The sequence below is a fragment of the Heptranchias perlo genome, chromosome 9 (assembly GCF_035084215.1).
Source record: "Heptranchias perlo isolate sHepPer1 chromosome 9, sHepPer1.hap1, whole genome shotgun sequence".
Lineage (NCBI taxonomy): Eukaryota > Metazoa > Chordata > Chondrichthyes > Hexanchiformes > Hexanchidae > Heptranchias > Heptranchias perlo.
The window spans coordinates 20,591,934-20,609,638 of record NC_090333.1 but is presented as its reverse complement, the minus strand read 5'-3'; the positions used below and the strand labels follow the sequence as shown (position 1 = coordinate 20,609,638).

Here is a 17,705-nt window from a genome sequence, read left to right as displayed (position 1 = left end):
AATAAGAAGTTCTCTTTTATAAAATTAATCTAGATTATGTTAGGATGTTGTTACAGAAATGAAAATAGCAAAGTGATGGCTCAAAAGGGGTAAGAACAGCAGAGACTGATTTCAATTATTTTGATTAGGTTACAAATATTAATGGCAGTTTTCTAACTGTATTGACACCAGTAATATTTTTAATTAATCTTTCTACGTATTTCATAATGATTAAGTGCCAGCTCTTATATTTAGTCATTGTCTGATCAGAAGGGGGAACTATTTTTCTTCTGTGAGATTATACTTCTGTATTTTTAATAGTGACAAATTTGGTTGTGTCAATGATTTTGCTGTGAGCGGCAAACGAATGGAACTTGTACATGCCCATAGACTTTCTATGAGCTTTTGCACAGCAACCTCCTCTAAATTAGAGAGCCAAACAGCATGGCGCCCTCTACAGGGCATCTGGGACCTGTGTGAACAGGGCAAGTAACGTGTATCTCCTTCACCAATCAGATTGAAGTCATTAACAAGCCGCACAGAGACTGAACAAGGAAGTGTAAGTTAGAATAGTGAATTCAATGTCAAATCAGGTACAGAAAGCGAAATAAAGAGAGGGTGAGAAAGATTGAATTAAGAGACAGAGATAAAAGAAACAGAAAGAAAAAGTTAAAAAAATAAAAATGCATTACTTTTTTTTAAATGTCCAACAACAATTAAAATCTGAAGGAATGAGACTCCACACTTGTATAAGTTAATTTTCAGTGCCAGAGAGGTTGTTTGGCAGTCATTAAAACTTACCATGCTGTTAAAAGGGTACTTAGACTGGAATGGACAAGCCCTAACTTTTTCTGGCGAGATTAGTCTGTACCTATGACATCAGTACAGGAACTTCACTCTGTTCCATTCATTTGAATGGGGAGCCAGACAGCGAGATGCCGTTTTTGCAGAGCTTACGGAGGAGGATCGCCTCTGGTACAGCAACTTCCGGATTTCCAAGTTTAACTACGCAGTTACTGTACGATTTGCACAGAAATAACGGTGAATGCTGTTAGCCTCACCATTAATTTTGCAGCAAAATCCGGTCCAATTTAGGATTTAAGGTGATCAGCAAAAGAGCCAGATACGACATGAGGAAACATTTTTTTACGCAGCGAGTTGTAATGATCTGGAATACACTGCCTGAAAGGGTGATGAATGCAGATTCAATAATAACTTTCAAAAGGGAATTATAAAAATACTTGAAGGGAAAAAATTTACAGGGCTATGGGGAAAGAGCAGGGGAATGGGACTAATTGGATAGCTCTTTCAAAGAGCCAGCATAAGCACAATGGGCTGAATGGTCTCCTCCTGTGCTGTACCTACAATGATATATGACAGATTATGGCTAGGGGTAGGATAACTGCCCTTATGTGGCCCTGTGTAAATTGCATTTGAAATTAATTTAGAAAATCTTTTTTGGGCTATCTGTGGTTCATACACTGTATGTTTGATTTGAATGCTTTTAAGTATGTAGCCTCGCAAAAGACAAGCATCTTTGGGAGAATTTTCGTATACTGTCCATTCGTTAGGCATCTACAATGAGAAAGTTTCTATTTCTTAGAGCTAACATCATGAGCATAAAAAAAATCACAACAAAAAAGTGTAGGACTGAACCAACTTCTGTCATGTTGGAGCAGATAAAGTTTATTGCTAAATAGGTCCTTATTTATTTAAAATAATTGCCAATATTCTGTGGTATTGCATAAGGGAGCCAAGACCAAGTGTAGATACAGTTAGAAAACTACTATTAATATTTGTAACCTAATCAAAATAATTGAAATCAGTTTTCAGTGAAGCGGAGTTAGAGGATAAGCGATATTTGGACCAGGGCACACAGACACAATTCAGTCCTCAGTATAAAGCTGTATTTTCTGTCCTTATTTTTATATAGTACTGTCATTTTATATTGTTATTTATAGTTAAGTAGCAAAACGTGCAGCATTTTGGGAAAGAGAGATGTAGAGTTGATTAGAGCACAAGAGTTTCTCTGAATACAGGCTGAGGAGCTAGGAGACACTAAACTGAGCACTGCAATCTCACCACTGGTGGGAGGGTATAATTACAGTGTAAGAAGTTTGCATAGGTAGTTTTCATTATAAGTATGGGTGTCAGAATTTATAATGGAAAAGTGACAAGAAGTGTGTGCAGAAGGTGGTTTTTTGATACATAGATAGATGTTATTGTGGAATAACAATATGATACAGCTGGAGACTACTGTAACAAGGACAGATATCTCTCAAAATTCACCACTGTGTTTGCTAGGAGCACAGGAAGGCGTGGATAAATTGTACTCGAGCACTAACGGACAAAGGATGTCTCGTATTGAAACCCATACTATAGCAATCCAGATTCAGAAAGTGATAATCTAATGATTAGGTCTGTGCTTACATTTCTACAATTGAGCAATAGAGGACACTGTCTAGGAAAGAGTTCCTTAGACAGGAAAAGTAATGTGTGAAGCTTTCATTACTGATATTCTGTACAGGTTTTTTTTGCCCAGATGGTAGTTGGATTTTCCAGTGCGGCCTCCTGTGGACATTATTTAAAATTTACTGTTATGTTAAATATGTTTTCCCCTTAACCAAATCCAGCACTTCAATTCAGAATGTGTACTCTTATTTCAATGAAATGGCTTGATTTTACCTTTTTACTTGTCATTTTCTTGTGATTTTTTTTTTGAGTGCTAACCAAAGTGCATAATGCTCACTGGGGAAATAGAATGCTTTCGCACTGGAGATATCCAGTATTGTCATCAAGCACACTTAGGTCAGGTATAGCACAGGTCAAATGAAGAGAACACCTCCGTCTAAAATGCTGCAAGAACGTGCCATAGCCCTAACTAAGAGCATCTTCTGCTATTTTTAACTCCCACATCATCCTTTTGAGTCATTGTGTCATGGTAGTGAAGGGGGAGGTTTACTTTGCACCTGTGCTTCTCTGAGTGTGATTGTCATTTAGTGACAAATTATGAAAACAAAAAGGAAAAACTGCAAATGTGACAAACTAACGGCAGTTTTGTGCAGTCGATCCGTGCCCACTCAGAAATGGGTTGAAAATGCCCAAACTCATTTTATGTAGGAGCTGGGTTGAAACTGCCAGCACGATTTTACAGAACCTTTACAGAAAGCAGAAAAGGGAGACATCAGGCTGGGCTGAATTTAAAACCCAGGTCTCTGAGATGCCGTCAAATACTGAAGATGGTTAGAATCATAGAACCATAGAATGATACAGCACAGAAGGAGGCCATTTGGCCCATTGTGCCTGTGCCGGCTCTTTGGAAGAGCTATCCAATTAGTCCCACTCCCCTGCTCTTTCCCCATAGCCCTGCAAATTTTTCCCCTTCACGTATTTATCCAATTCCCTTTTGAAAGTTATTATTGAATCTGCTTCCACCACCATTTCAGGCAATGCATTCCAACAACTCGCAGCGTCATTTTTTTTCCCTCAGGTGTGGCTCTGGTTACATTGCAGAGTTTGTGCAGTGTCACTCCACTGCCAGCTTGCTACTCCACTATTTAGTGGAAGCATTTATTGCTATATATTACTTTATATGCTGATGTTAAAGGAAGCCCAAGCCAGAGGAAAATTCATGAATGGTTTACATTATACTGCCCCTGAATTTCTCACATGATGTAGTGGTCTTTCTTGCCAGGATATGTTCACAGTACAAAATTTGGGAAAAGTGCACATTTTATTAGATTTATAGTTTGTTCCAGTGTCACAAGGACAGTGTATGTGGGTGATAAAAAGTGTACATATGTAGCTTAGTTTGGCATTTTATTTTACTGATTTACCTATTATTCATACAGATTTCATATTCACCTGAGTCTCAGCTGGGTAAACTCAACTTAGTCAGAACTTAATTTGCAGGTGGGCTTCTTGGTGAAGTCCTTATTTATATTTATAGCAAAGAAAAGAATGTGTTGGGATGGGCAATCTATATTCAAAAGAAAGATAAATAACTTAAAAATACATATTCATCTGAAAATTACCATGTGTATTTTGTTATGATATGTAAATCACTTTGTAGAATCTTTGCTTTGTGTTTTAAGTTCATTTAGACATGCAAAGACCTTAGCAGAACTGTGACAAGAATTCTATGACTTTTGCTTCTGAGAAAAATATTTGTTTGCCTATTCTGTTCAAATTAGCAGCAAAATCCAGCTCCCAATGGTAACATATTGAGACTGCAAAAGTCTATAATTTGGTAATAAACAATTCTTTAAAAAAAATACAGGTTAGCAATTTCAGATCCATTTTATAGCAAAATGCTCCTTGTTATATAAAGTTTAAAGGGATAATTTTACCAAAATCCATTCATAGACAGAAAATCATGTGAATCACACCCTAATTTCCGATATGTGATCCCATCAGATGAAGCTCTGTGCCAACTGTGTAATCTCATAAAACTACTGTTTATACATAAACGGAGTTGTTAATATTTTAAACGTTTTAAAATCATTGTTGAAATAGCATATATAGGAATTTTACAGGATAGCCTTACCAGCAGAATTTCACCCCTTCAAAGTTTTGAGTAATTAAGGGTGAGGGGGAAAAGATTTATAAAAGCCTTTCTGTGGCAGATGAAACAAGTTGGGTATAGTCCATGATAGATCAAATTATACCTGGTCTGTGGAATGAATGGAATTGTTCAGTTAAATGGTCTATTCTTGTTCAATACTTTGTTTTAGTTCTTAAGTTAGGCTATCAGGTTGTGAGCAACTTTTCCTAATCAACTAGAATGTACATGTCAAGATGCTGCAGAGAAGCTTACAAAATACAAAAGAGAGGCAAGGACCATCTGGTCTATGAGACCCAACCCATCCAGATATGGTGCAGCCCATGTGCATAATCAATCTAACCCTCAATCTCACAATCTCTTGGGAGTGGCAAAAAAAACCTGAGAAAGAAACTTTAGGCCAATTTGCAAAAAACTCTGAAATTCCTGTCTGACACCCAAAGGCAATCAAGTACCAGGAGACCTTGGTAACTCATGAGTATCACCATTGCCAGCTACCCCGTAACCTACCTTCTATAACTCGAATTATTCTCCTCTCACGAACTTGTCAAGGTCCTTTTTAAGTACTGTAGAGAATTTATCCCTACCACATATTTTAGTAATCTGCTCCAGAGGTCTATGACCCTGTGAAAAGATTATCAGGATAATCTGTACAACAATAGGCTAGTTAACAGTAGTCTGCATGAATTTATAAGGCGAACATACTGCCTGATCAACCTCCTCAATTTCTTTGAGGAAGTAACAACAACAACTTGCATTTATGTAGCACCTTTAACGTAGTAAAACATCCCAAGGCACTTCACAGGAGCGTTATCAAACAAAATTTGACACCGAACCACATAAGGGGATATTAGGTAGGTTTTAAGGAGCATCTTAAAGAAGGAGAGCGAGTAGAGAGGTGGAGAGGTTTAAGAAGGGAATTCCAGAGCATAGGGCCTAGGCAGCTGAAGGCACGGCTGCCAATGATGGAGCCATTAAAATCAGGGATGCACAAGAGGCAAGAATTGGAGGGGCGCAGAGATCGTGGAGGGTTGTAGGGCTTGGAGGAGGTGACAAAGATAGGGAGGCCATGGAGGGATTTCAAAACAAGAATGAGAATTTTAAAATTGAGGCATTCCCATACCGGGAGACAATGTAGGTCAGTGGGCACAGGAGTGATGGGTGAACAGGACTTGGTGCAAGTTAGGATACAGGCAACAGAATTTTGGATGAACTCAAGTTTATGGAGGGAGGAAGATGGGAGTATGGCCAGGAGAGTATTGGAATAGTCAAGGCTAGAGATAACAAAGGTATAGGTGAGGGTTTCAGTAGCAGATGTGCTGAGGCGGAGGTGGAGACGGGCGATGTTACGGAAGTGGAAGTTGGCGGTCTTGGTGTTGGAGCAGATATGTGGTCGGAGCCCGTGGTTGTGAACGGTCTGGTTCAGTCTCAGACAGTGGCCAGGGAGAGGGATAGAGTTGGTGGCTCGGGAACAGAGTTTGTGGTGAGTACCGAAGGCAATGGCTTCGGTCTTCCCAATATTTGGCTAGAAGAAATTTTTGCTCATCCAGTACTGGATGTCGGACAAGCGGTGTGACAAATGAGAGACAGTGGAGGGGTCGAGCGAGGTGGTGGTGAGGTAGAACTGGGTGTCGTCAGCGTACATGTGGAACCTGACAAGGAAGTAACAAACCAAATGGACTGTGGTAAGGTCTATAACATGGTGTGCTTTAACTCTCGAGGATTTTAATAAAGTTCCATAGGAAAGATTATTTACTTAATTCAAAGGATTCAGGATAAACCTTGGGAATGGATAAGAAACTGCCTGAATGGTAGGAAAGAACAATTACTTGCTAGAGGAGTTATGCCGGAGTGGGGGGGAAGTATCTCAAGGGGACTGGATTATGAAGGGGAGGAAGCTATGCTTCAGTTGTATAGCGCCTTGGTCAGGCCACGTCTGGTGTATTGCATTCAGTTTTGGGCACAGAACCACAGGAAGGATATATTGGCCTTGGAGGCGGTGCAGCGCAGATTCACCAGAGTGATACCAGGGCTTAGTTAAATTATGAGGACAGGTTGCATAAACTTGGCTTATATTCCCTTGAGTATAGAATATAGAGGGGTGATCTGATCAAGGGGCTGGAGTTTCTGTATGATTTCTGCCTGGATATCAACTTAATCTGGGCAGAATCGAATGAAATAGCGCTAAAGATCGTGGAATTTTAAGCATAACTGAGTTGCACCCATAACCACTTCATGCTGGATGATCCATTATTTTTTCCGCTGTGTGAAAAGTCCATTCGCCTGAAGCAGTCGCCGCCCACAAAACTGACCAAGCCCAGGTAGCAATGACGAGTTTCCACCAATTGTACCCATTCGGAGGTGTTCATCACATTGCGCCCATAATCTCATGCGCACGGGCACCAGCGATCAGATGAATCCAGTGTTAATGACCTGTACCTTCAGCGACCAGCAGTCAATTGAAGCCTGACCCAGGTCTGTTTCTCTTGCTGCTGTTGCAATTACTTTAAATTAATTTAAATTCATTCAGTTGATCTGCCCTTGATACATAAGACCTGTGACCAGCAGGCAATTGAAGCTACACAGGTGCGTCCTGTTCTGCTGCAGTAATTAGTTAATTGAAGACAGCAGTGACCAGCCGTCAATGGAAGCCAATTAAAAAGTAAGACAAAGAGCATCAGTCAATCGATCTGCCTTGCTCTGCTGCAAATCAATTAGTTTAAAAAGTTGAAGAATGGCTCAATTCCTGGCAATCCCACGCTACACTGTTTAATTACGATGATTCATGGGAGATTTTATGTTCAGACTTAAGATAATGAGCTTGCACGGAAACTTCAGCGTAGCTTCAACTCGGCAAAACCGGCACAGTTTCCAACGCATTCTGGGCGCATTTTGCCGATAGCGCCCCAGTTGAAACTCCGTGCCAAGGTGTTTAAAATGTTAAAAGGATTTGATAGGGTAGATACAGGGAAACTATTTCCTCTGATAAGGGAAAGAAGAACGAGGGGACATAATCTTAAAATTAGAGCTAGGCCATTTAGGAGGGACATCAAGAAAGCACTTTTTCACACAAAGGGTAATAGAAATTTGGAATTCTCTGTCCCAAAAGGCCGTGGATTGGAGCTTTCAAGACTGAGATCAATGGATTTTTGTTAGGTAACTGTATCAAGGGGTATGGAGCTAAGGCGGGTAATGTTGTTTGAGGTACGGATCAGCCATGATCTAATTGAACGACAGATCAGGCTTGAGGAGCTGAATGGCCTACTCTTGTTCCTATGTTCCTGAGTGGGATGCCGTGGGATGCCTCAGGGCTTGATGGTGTTTCTAATTTACATAAATAATCTGGATTCAGAAACTCAGTGCAAAGTGGTCAGATTTGCAGCTGATACCAAATTAGGATGGACAGTGGAATCAGAAGAGGCAGCTCAGAAATTATAGAATGGGTTGGACAAAATATATAAGTGGGCAGAATAACAGCAGATTAAGTTTAATGTAGTAAATGCTTCAAGTAGGAAGGAAAAATAGATGGCATGTGTACTTCATGAGGTTGGGTGGCTGTTTAAAGGCGAGTAGTGGAGGTGTGGGGATGGCCATAGCGAGGTGTTTGTCCTCATTGATGACATGTTGAAGGCTGCGGAGAACATGGCGTAGTTTCTCCGCTCCGGGGAAGTACTGGACGACAAAGGGTACTCTGTTGGTTGCGTCCCGTGTTAGTCTCCTGAGGAGGTCTATGCGATTTTTTGCTGTGGCCCGTCGGAACTGTCGATCGATGAGTCGAGCGTCATATCCCGTTCTTACTAGGGCGTCTTTCAGCGTCTGTAGGTGTCCATCGCGTTCCTCCTCGTCTGAGCAGACCCTGTGTATTCGCAGGGCCTGTCCATAGGGGATGGCCTCTTTGATGTGGTTAGGGTGGAAGCTATACTCAACCTCAAACAGACCATCGTTCGCAGCAAATTACCTAGCTTTCAAGAGACCAGCATCCACGACACCACACAACCCTGCCACGGTAACCTCTGCAAGACATGCCAGATCATCGACACAGATACCACCATCACACGAGAGGACACCACCCACCAGGTGCATGGTTCATACTCCTGTGACTCGGCCAACGTTGTCTACCTCATACGTTGCAGGAAAGGATGCCCCAGAGCATGGTACATTGGCGAGACCATGCAGACGCTGCGACAACGGATGAACGGACACCGCGCAACAATCGCCAAACAGGAGGGTTCCCTCCCAGTCGGGGAACACTTCAGCAGTCATGGACATTCATCCACCGACCTTCGGGTAAGCGTACTCCAAGGCGGCCTTCGAGACACACGACAACGCAAAATCGTCGAGCAGAAATTGATAGCCAAGTTCCGCACCCATGAGGACGGCCTCAACCGGGATCTTGGGTTCATGTCACGCTACACGTTACCCCACCAGCGAGCAAATGTTATCTGTTTTTAATATAACGGGTCAGTTGCTGTCTTTTCTATGTTTCTACCTCTCTATCTCTGTTTTTTTTTGTTTGTTGTTTTTTTTTGGTGATTTGTATATTCTGTGAGACCTGGCAGGTAACACCTGTCTGTCTGCACACTGATTGCCTTGGCAACGGGCAGTTGAAAAAACTGTCTGTACTCACCAAGCATTGTTCTGTGAATTATAAATGCGATTTCATTTCGAGGTTTTCATTTTCACATCGTTCACCTGACGAAGGAGGAAGCCTCCGAAAGCTTGTGAATTTAAAATAAAATTGCTGGACTATAACTTGGTGTTGTAAAATTGTTTACAATTGTCAACCCCAGTCCATCACCGGCATCTCCACATCAGTAGAATATAAGATAGAGGGAGTAATGATCAAACATTATATTGCTTTGGTCAGACCACACCTTGAATACTGCATCCACTTCTGGTTACCAAGAAACAAGAGAGATATTTAATCACTGGAGGCAGTGCAGCAATGAGCTACTAGACTAATCCCCATCTCTGGGGTTGGGGTTTGGGTTATGAGGAAAGATTGGAGAAACTTGGGCTTTTCAGCCGAGAAAGGAGGCATCTGAGAAGTGATGGTATAGAGGTATGTAAGATTGTTAAGGGTATAGAAAGAGTTAATACGGAATATTACTTCAAGGCAAACTGGCAAGTAGAACTAAGGAACATGGGTTCAAACTAGTAAAAAGTAATTTTAGGACAGATATGAGGAAGTTTTTGTTCACAAAGATCAACGTATGTCATAAACTTCCAGATGGAGCAGTGGATACAAATGCTCTGTAATCATTTTAGAAACAATAGGATGCAACATTGCGGGGATGGGGGTGGAGGGAGGAAGTTATGATCTCCCTAGAGGGATGAACTAAGATGGGCCAAATGGCCTTCCTCATCCGTAATTATCTTGTGACCTTGTGAAAAGAAATAGTTCCTGGCATCTAACCTCTTTGCTTACATCTTTTATACTCATACCCCCTGGTTCTCCCGATCCCTATATAGCTCAAATAACCTGTCCATTCAAACAAAATTTTTCACTTCATTAATTAAAAACATCAAAACTATCTAAGGGGATATATCCTCCAATTAAAAAAATCCCCCAATTCCTTGAGTCTGTCGTGATATCTAAGAATGCTAAGACTGGGTATTATTTTAGTTGCCTTCCTTTGAAACTTCTCTAGGGCCTCGATATTCTTTACCTCGTGTGGGGACCAAAACTCAACATAGTACTCTAAATGCAACAGTAGCAGCCTTGTATATTTTAAGTATAGTATTCCTGGTTTTATATTGTACTACCCTAACAATACACTTGACACTCTATTTGCTTTCCGTGTGCTTTTATCACAGTGTTTGTGGATGTTCAATGTTTTATCCATTGTGATCTCAAGGTCCTCTCCTGCTCCACAAGCTTAGCAATTAACCCTGCATGGATAATAATGGATAAATGCATCCATACATAATGGATAAATGTGTGCTGTATTGTTTGAGTAACTGAAATGATTCAATTGTCTTGAACAGCAGAATTAAAAGAGAAGAGAGTAATAAAACTTAGAGAGGTTCAAAATGTTTCGAACCCTTAAGCAAACATGAATCCAAGCATTTACAGTTGGCTGCACATACATTGTGGAAAAAATGTTTAAGAGCAGAAAGGTACCCACGCCCCACAAACACTTGTCCATACAGAGCTAAAGTTTTAGGGGCTATCCTGAGGCCCGGCCTTAGCCATAGAACATAAGAAATTGTCTAATGTTTCCCTAAGGAAGGGGAAAGTGTCCGATGTAATGCGTGCTGATTGGCTCAAATTACACATTAAGTATATTTTTTGGTTAAACACACATGAACACAATTTCCTCGGGGCTTTCGCTGACCTCCTGCTTTAACTCCAAAGGGAGACTGTGGAAACCCGTTGGAAAGACCAAGAACCCCGTTGCACCCGGTCTCCGCCATTTAAGTCAAAAGCAAAATACTCCGGATGCTGGAAATCTGAAATAAAAACAGAAAATGCTGGAGAAGCTGAGCAAGTGAGTCAGCATCTGTGGTGAAAGAGACAGAGTTAACATTTCGGGTCGCAGGCCTTTTGTCAGAACCAGAAGATGTTAAAGAGTTAAAATTTTTAAGCAAGTACAGAGCCAGGGACTGGCAGACCCAGATTTTCACCGGGGCAGGTCGAGGGACGAGCGACCAACCCGCTCCCGAGAGGCAGGTTGGTGATTAAAACTTTTCAAGGAGGCTGCAGGCCTCCATTTTTCCAGTGTTTCCAATTTCAACCGCTGGGAGCCGGGATTCCTGGGTCTTCTCTTTTACGCCACGTAAAAGAAGTCGAGAAGATCTGAAACTAACAGATAAGTGACTTTCTGTCACAGCGTTTGGGCCCCGAGGAGCAGGAGAGCTTCCCCCAAGCCCAACAAGCCTACCTGCAGCAATCCCCCCCAATGTTCGCAGACCCCCCCCCCAATCTCCGACCCCCGATCCTGACACCCCCCATGTGACTGACCCCCTGATCCATCCCTCCATGACTGACTCCCCCCCGTGTGCCCCATGCCCCCTTGCCAACCCATACCCCCTTGCCAACCCGTGCCCCCCTGCCCGCCCCCCCTACCCCCCATCCATACAAACAAAGACTTGACTCAAGACTTACCTGAAAAAATCCTCTCCCTGGCTGCTCTCCCGACTGACTGAGGCCAGTCTGTCAATCAGGCCAGCCAGTTGGACGGCAAACCGACAAAAAAAAATAAAAGACGTAAAATTGTAAGGACGTCCGGGAAACCCATGCTTCCGGGTTTCCCGTCCGCAGTTTGACCCTCCTGCCCCCTTCCCGGCTCGGGGTCAAAATCATGCCCCTTATGCCCAAATTGTAAGGATGTAGTGATCTCTCTCAGATCTTGCACCAGACACCTTCCAGTGTCGTATGGACACATATTTGTTACCTTATCTGTTTCTGAGTTGGTTAAGGTCATCCTTCCTCTAATGCTCTGTCAACTGCTGGATGCTCTGTCTGCCTGCTCACCTGCCTGACCATCACATTGACTGCCTGTGAGCCTGTCCCATTTTGTCGAAGTCGCCCATATTATTGTTCTGGCAGCGAGCCCACCCCAATTGCTTATGCCTCATTTGGGGCAGACGCGTTGCTGAAACTTACCAGCTGGAAATCCGCTTATCTTTTGCAGCCAATTAAATAATGGAAATTGCTACCATTCAAGAGGATCTGGGCCAATTAAGCACATAAAATCAAGAATAGCAGGTGTGGATTAGTGTGGATAAATGCAAGATATTGCATATTGGAAGTGGAAACATGTATACAAAGAAGGACTCTGTTTTGAAATAGACCACTGGGGAATGTGAGGCCAGGTAAGCCTAACCCGTGAGGATACAGTCAAGTGTCTTCCCTTAAAGGGGTGATACTACTGATATTATCAGGAAGGGGAGGTATTGAATAAAGTGCCTCGGTGGTCTGTGCTGGGATGCTTCTAGTTCCTGCTATATATGAATGACATGAAATCTCAGTCACAGTACAAGGTAGTTAAATTCACAGGTGACACCAAACTATACTCTGGGCCTATACTCTCTGGAGTTTAGAAGAATGAGAGGTGATCTTATTTAAACATATAAGATTCTGAGGGGGCTTGACAGGGTAAATGATGAGAGATTGTTTCCCTTGGCTGGAGAGTCTAGAACTAGGGTTCATAGTCTCAGGATAAGGGTCGGTCATTTAAGGCTGAGATGAGGAGGAATTTCTTCACTCAGAGGGTTGCGAATCTTTGGAATTCTCTGCCCCAGAGGGCTGAGGATGCTCAGTTATTGAGTATAATCAAGGCTGAGATAGATAGATTTTTGGACTCCAGGGAAATCAAGGGATATGGGGATCGGGCGGGAAAGTGGAATTGAGTTTGAAGATCAGCCATGATCTTATTGAACGGTGGAGCAGGCTCGAGGGGGCGTATGGCCTACTCCTCCTATTTCTTATGTTCTTATGTAAACTAGAGGATACTGTGAACTCAGAGGGGGCAACCTAGATCTTACAAGGTAGTATGTATAGGAAGTAAAAATAGGAGGCACTTGTACACCATGAATGAGATAAAAAATTTCCAAGACAGAAGTTTTAAAAGACCTAGAGATGCTGACTTATCGCCATGTCTAAACCATATGAGATAGGAATAAACAAAGCAAATAGGATGCTTTGGCATATTGCAAGCTCAGATAAACGCAAATCCCCAGCAATCATGTTGAAGATGTACAGAGCTTTGGCCAGGCCACACTGAGAGAATCCATAAAGTTTTCTGGTATTTGGGATGTAGGGGAGCCCATGCAAGCTCTAGAAGCTGTGGGAAGAAGAGCATTGCAGCTGCTCCTTAGTGCCAGATTGGAGCGCTCTGAGTGACCTCAAGCTGTGTTTATTTATAGCAGTAGAATTTGTGGCCTTAAAAAGACAGACCAGCTCCTTCTTACCAGCAGAGCACTATATTGTGCATTACCTAGTTTAATGCCCCAGCCATTTTGAAACCCCTCTAATATATCACCACAATGTTGTGTTTCCCATTTCCATATAATCCCTATTCTTCTTTTAAAATACACTTTTAAAATGGAATGCACTACCTGAAAGAATGGTGGAAGCAGGTTCAATAGTAGCTTTCAAAAGGGAATTGGATATATACTTGAAAAGGAAAGATTTGCAGGCCTGTGGGGAGAGCAGGGGAATGGGGCTAATTGAATAACTCTTTGAAAGAGCCGGCACAAGAAAGTGGGGCCGAATGGCCTCCTTCTGTGCTGTATGATTCTATGAAAGCCGCATATCCTCTGATTTCCCCAGTGTATGTATTATGAAAATATATATCTTAGTGGATCTCCTGTAGTGTCGCACATGGGAAATTAGAAGATATGCTGATTTATAAGGAGACAAGTGAAGGCAGTGGAAAATGTAATTGTGTGGTGTGTGATTTATTGTGGAAAGGTCATTTTCTACTGCTTGTCATAATTTTTTGGTTATTGTTGTTATTTTTTGGTTTATTTTTAATCCTGTTACTGTTTCTGTTAATATTTGTGTGTAATGTTTAGATTTTGACTTCCTTGTTGGTGGGGTGAAATATAAAGTGGTAATAGGATGGAAGAGTGCGGGAGGCAGGATATGGTGGAGGTGCATAGTTTTGAGTAGGTGCGGCTTCTGGGGTATGTTAGCCAAATAGCAGTTACCATGCCTCCAGAACTAATTTGGGTTCAGGCCTGTCGAATCAGACACGACTGTAGGTATACCATATATTAAAAGCAATGTAAGCTTTATTTGTGACAGACTTCAAAGCAGCAACATTCCATAACATTATGAGGATATGTTACAAGAGTTGAGAATTACCATTACTACACTATTGCAACTACTGCTAATGAACTTTCATAAATATACCTTAATTCAGTTATAGGATCCCTGCTGCTGCTGTTACCCTGGTGAACCCTTTCCATCCCAGTCAGTTACCTTCGTTACGTTTTATTTTTATTCCCCAACAGGTAGAGAGGGAGAGCAGGAATGGAACAGGAGACTGTGGAAAAGAAGGTGGTGGTAAGGGAGAGGGATGATGAGAACTGGGAATGGGAGAGCAATTGAAGCAGGAAAAAGGTAGAGAATGAATACGTTCGGCAGGGAATGGAGTTTTTTTTTATTCGTTCATGGGATGTGGGCATCACTGGCAAGGCCGGCATTTATTGCCCATCCCTAATTGCCCTTGAGAAGGTGGTGGTGAGCCGCCTTCTTGAATCGCTGCAGTCCGTGCGGTGAACGTTCTCCCACAGTGCTGTTAGGAAGGGAGTTCCAGGATTTTGACCCAGCGACGATGAAGGAACGGCGATATTTTTCCAAGTCAGGATGGTGTGTGACTTGGAGGGGAACGTGCAGGTGGTGTTGTTCCCATGTGCCTGCTGCCCTTGTCCTTCTAGGTGGTAGAGGTCGTGGGTTTGGGAGGTGCTGTCGCGAAGCCTTGGCGAGTTGCTGCAGTGCATCCTGTGGATGGTACACACTGCAGCACTGTGCGCCGGTGGTGAAGGGAGTGAATGTTTAGGGTGGTGGATGGGGTCCCAATCAAGCGGGCTGCTTTGTCCTGGATGGTGTCGAGCTTCTTGAGTGTTGTTGGAGCTGCACTCTTCCAAGCAGGTGGAGAGTATTCCATCACACTCCTGACTTGTGCCTTGTAGATGGTGGAAAGGCTTTGGGGAGACAGGAGGTGAGTCACTCGCTGCAGAATACCCAGCCTCTGACCTGCTCTTATAGCCGCAGTATTTATATGGCTGGTTCAGTTAAGTTTCTGGTCAATGGTGACCCACAGGATGTTGATGGTGGGGGATTCGGCGATGGTAATGCCGTTGAATGTCATGGGGAGGTGGTTAGACTCTCTCTTGTTGGAGATGGCTATTGCCTGGCACTTGTCTGGCGCGAATGTTACTTGCCACTTATGAGCCCAAGCCTGGATGTTGTCCAGGTCTTGCTGCATGCGGGCTCGGACTGCATCATTATTTGAGGGATTGCGAATGGAACTGAACACTGTGCAATCATCAGCAAACATCCCCATTTCTGACCTTGTGATGGAGGGAAGGTCATTGATGAAGCAGCTGAAGATGGTTGGGCCTAGGACACTGCCCTGAGGAACTCCTGCAGCAATGTCCTGGGGCTGAGATGATTGGCCTCCAACAACCACTACCATCCTCCTTTGTGCTAGGTATGTCTCCAGCCACTGGAGAGTTTTCCCCCTGATTCCCATTGACTTCAATTTTACTCGGGCTCCTTGGTGCCACACTTGGTCAAATGCTGCCTTGATGTCAAGGGCAGTCACTCTCACCTCACCTCTGGAATTCAGCTCTTTTGTCCATATTTGGACCAAGGCTGTAATGAGGTCTGGAGCCGAGTGGTCCTGGCGGAACCCAAACTGAGCATCGGTGAGCAGGTTATTGGTGAGTAAGTGCCGCTTGATAGCACTGTCGACGACACCTTCCATCACTTTGCTGATGATTGAGAGTAGACTGATGGGGTGGTAATTGGCCGGATTGGATTTGTCCTGCTTTTTGTGGACAGGACATACCTGGGCAATTTTCCACATTGTCGGGTGGATGCCAGTGTTGTCGCTGTACTGGAGTGGAGTATTGAAGGATCTGGCAGCTGATTTGGATGTGGAATTGATTATAGCTGGGTGTGTGGGAATGGAGAGGAGATGCATGCTACATGGTCCATGTTTTAGCCAGTATAATGGCACTTAATTGAGGGCAATTGAGTGGGCGCAGCTGGAATGGATTGGATATTTGGGGCAGGTGAAATTTGAGTCGAGGCAGCAGCTGTTAGTTGATGGAAGTGGGACATAATTAGGCTAGGGAATGAACAGGTGCTGAAAGTAGGGCTACTTCACTGTGTTTAAGGCGTAGGGTTGTATGTGGTTGTAGGGCGAGGAGAGGTGTTAAGAAGTAGTAATGTGGAATGAGAAGAAGCAGAGTTCAAAGTTTTACTTGGAGTGGCAGAAGGAGAAAATTGGGCGCAGAAATAAAATGGATTCAGAGGGTGCTGATATTAGGACAGGGGACAGCCATAAAAGAAGAGAGGTAGAGTAAGAAAGCAGCAACAGAGTTGGTGACAGATATTGGAGTGGCGTCATGAGGCCATCTGGAGAGAGACAGCAGTGGCGGGCCAGTGAGATAAGAATAGATAAAATTGAAAGGTGGAGGAGAAAGCCAGGAATCACCAGTGGAAGAACAGTCAGGCATGGAAATAAAAATATGCATAGGCTGTGGGGAGAAGTAAAATACTTGGGACGCCAAGAGAAAAGTGGATAGTGGGAGGGCAGCAATATAAAGAAAGAGGCAAAGTAAGAAAGTGAGATGGAGAAATATTGGAGCAGTGTGCTGAGATCATGTAGACAGAGCAGGGTCAGGGAGACAGAGACAGCTGGAGACTGTCAGAAATTAGCAGAACGAGAAGAAAGTTGGGCATGGGAATAAAAAATACCAGGCTATGAGAAGAGATAGCAGAATCAGGCAAAGCAGTAAAGAGGCATAGTAAGATAGTGAAGAACAGCACCGCTACTGGAGATGGAGCTGGGAAGATTCAGTCTTAAGTATAGGTAAATCTAAATGTGATGGAAATATCATGACAAAACAGGTGTGACCAAAAGTAGGTGGTAAGACTTACAGGAAGTAAACACTACATGCAAAGCTTTTGATATATTTATAATAAATATTAAAAGTATTGTAGCTGTGTACAGTTCTAGTCTGCAAAACTCTTACTTCTTGTTGTCACACTTTTTTCCAACCTTTTCCATTATAAATTCCTACATCTACATTTGTAATGGAAACTGCCTATGTAAATTGTCATGCTGCAATTACTACGCCCTGCCAATGGTGGCCCTAAAAGCATCTCCGTTTTGTGTCTCTCAGCTGCTCAGCCTATACTGCAGAGAAACCCCTATGCTCCAAAGAACTCTACTTCTGTACTTCTCAAATTGCAGTAAGTTTTGTAATAATATAAAATCAATGTACTATTTAAAAATAAGGACAGAATGACTTTAAAATGAGGACTCAATTACATCTGCGTGCACTGGTCCAATTCTGCCTCACTCACTAACCCCACTTCACCTGAAGACTATGCTTGGTCTGGACTCCCCTTGTGCAATGCTACAGTAGAATGACTAGTAATATTCTATAAATTTTGCATCTGCATGTACTTAACTTACAA

The 17,705-nt window shown here is 42.8% G+C and overlaps 1 protein-coding gene across 2 annotated transcripts in view; it reads left to right on the top strand.

The window, feature by feature from the left end:
* Window positions 1-17,705, top strand: part of LOC137325178 (dihydropyrimidine dehydrogenase [NADP(+)]-like) — a 598,790-nt gene that overhangs the window by 356,053 nt on the left and 225,032 nt on the right. The gene's annotated exons all lie outside the window — the stretch shown is intronic.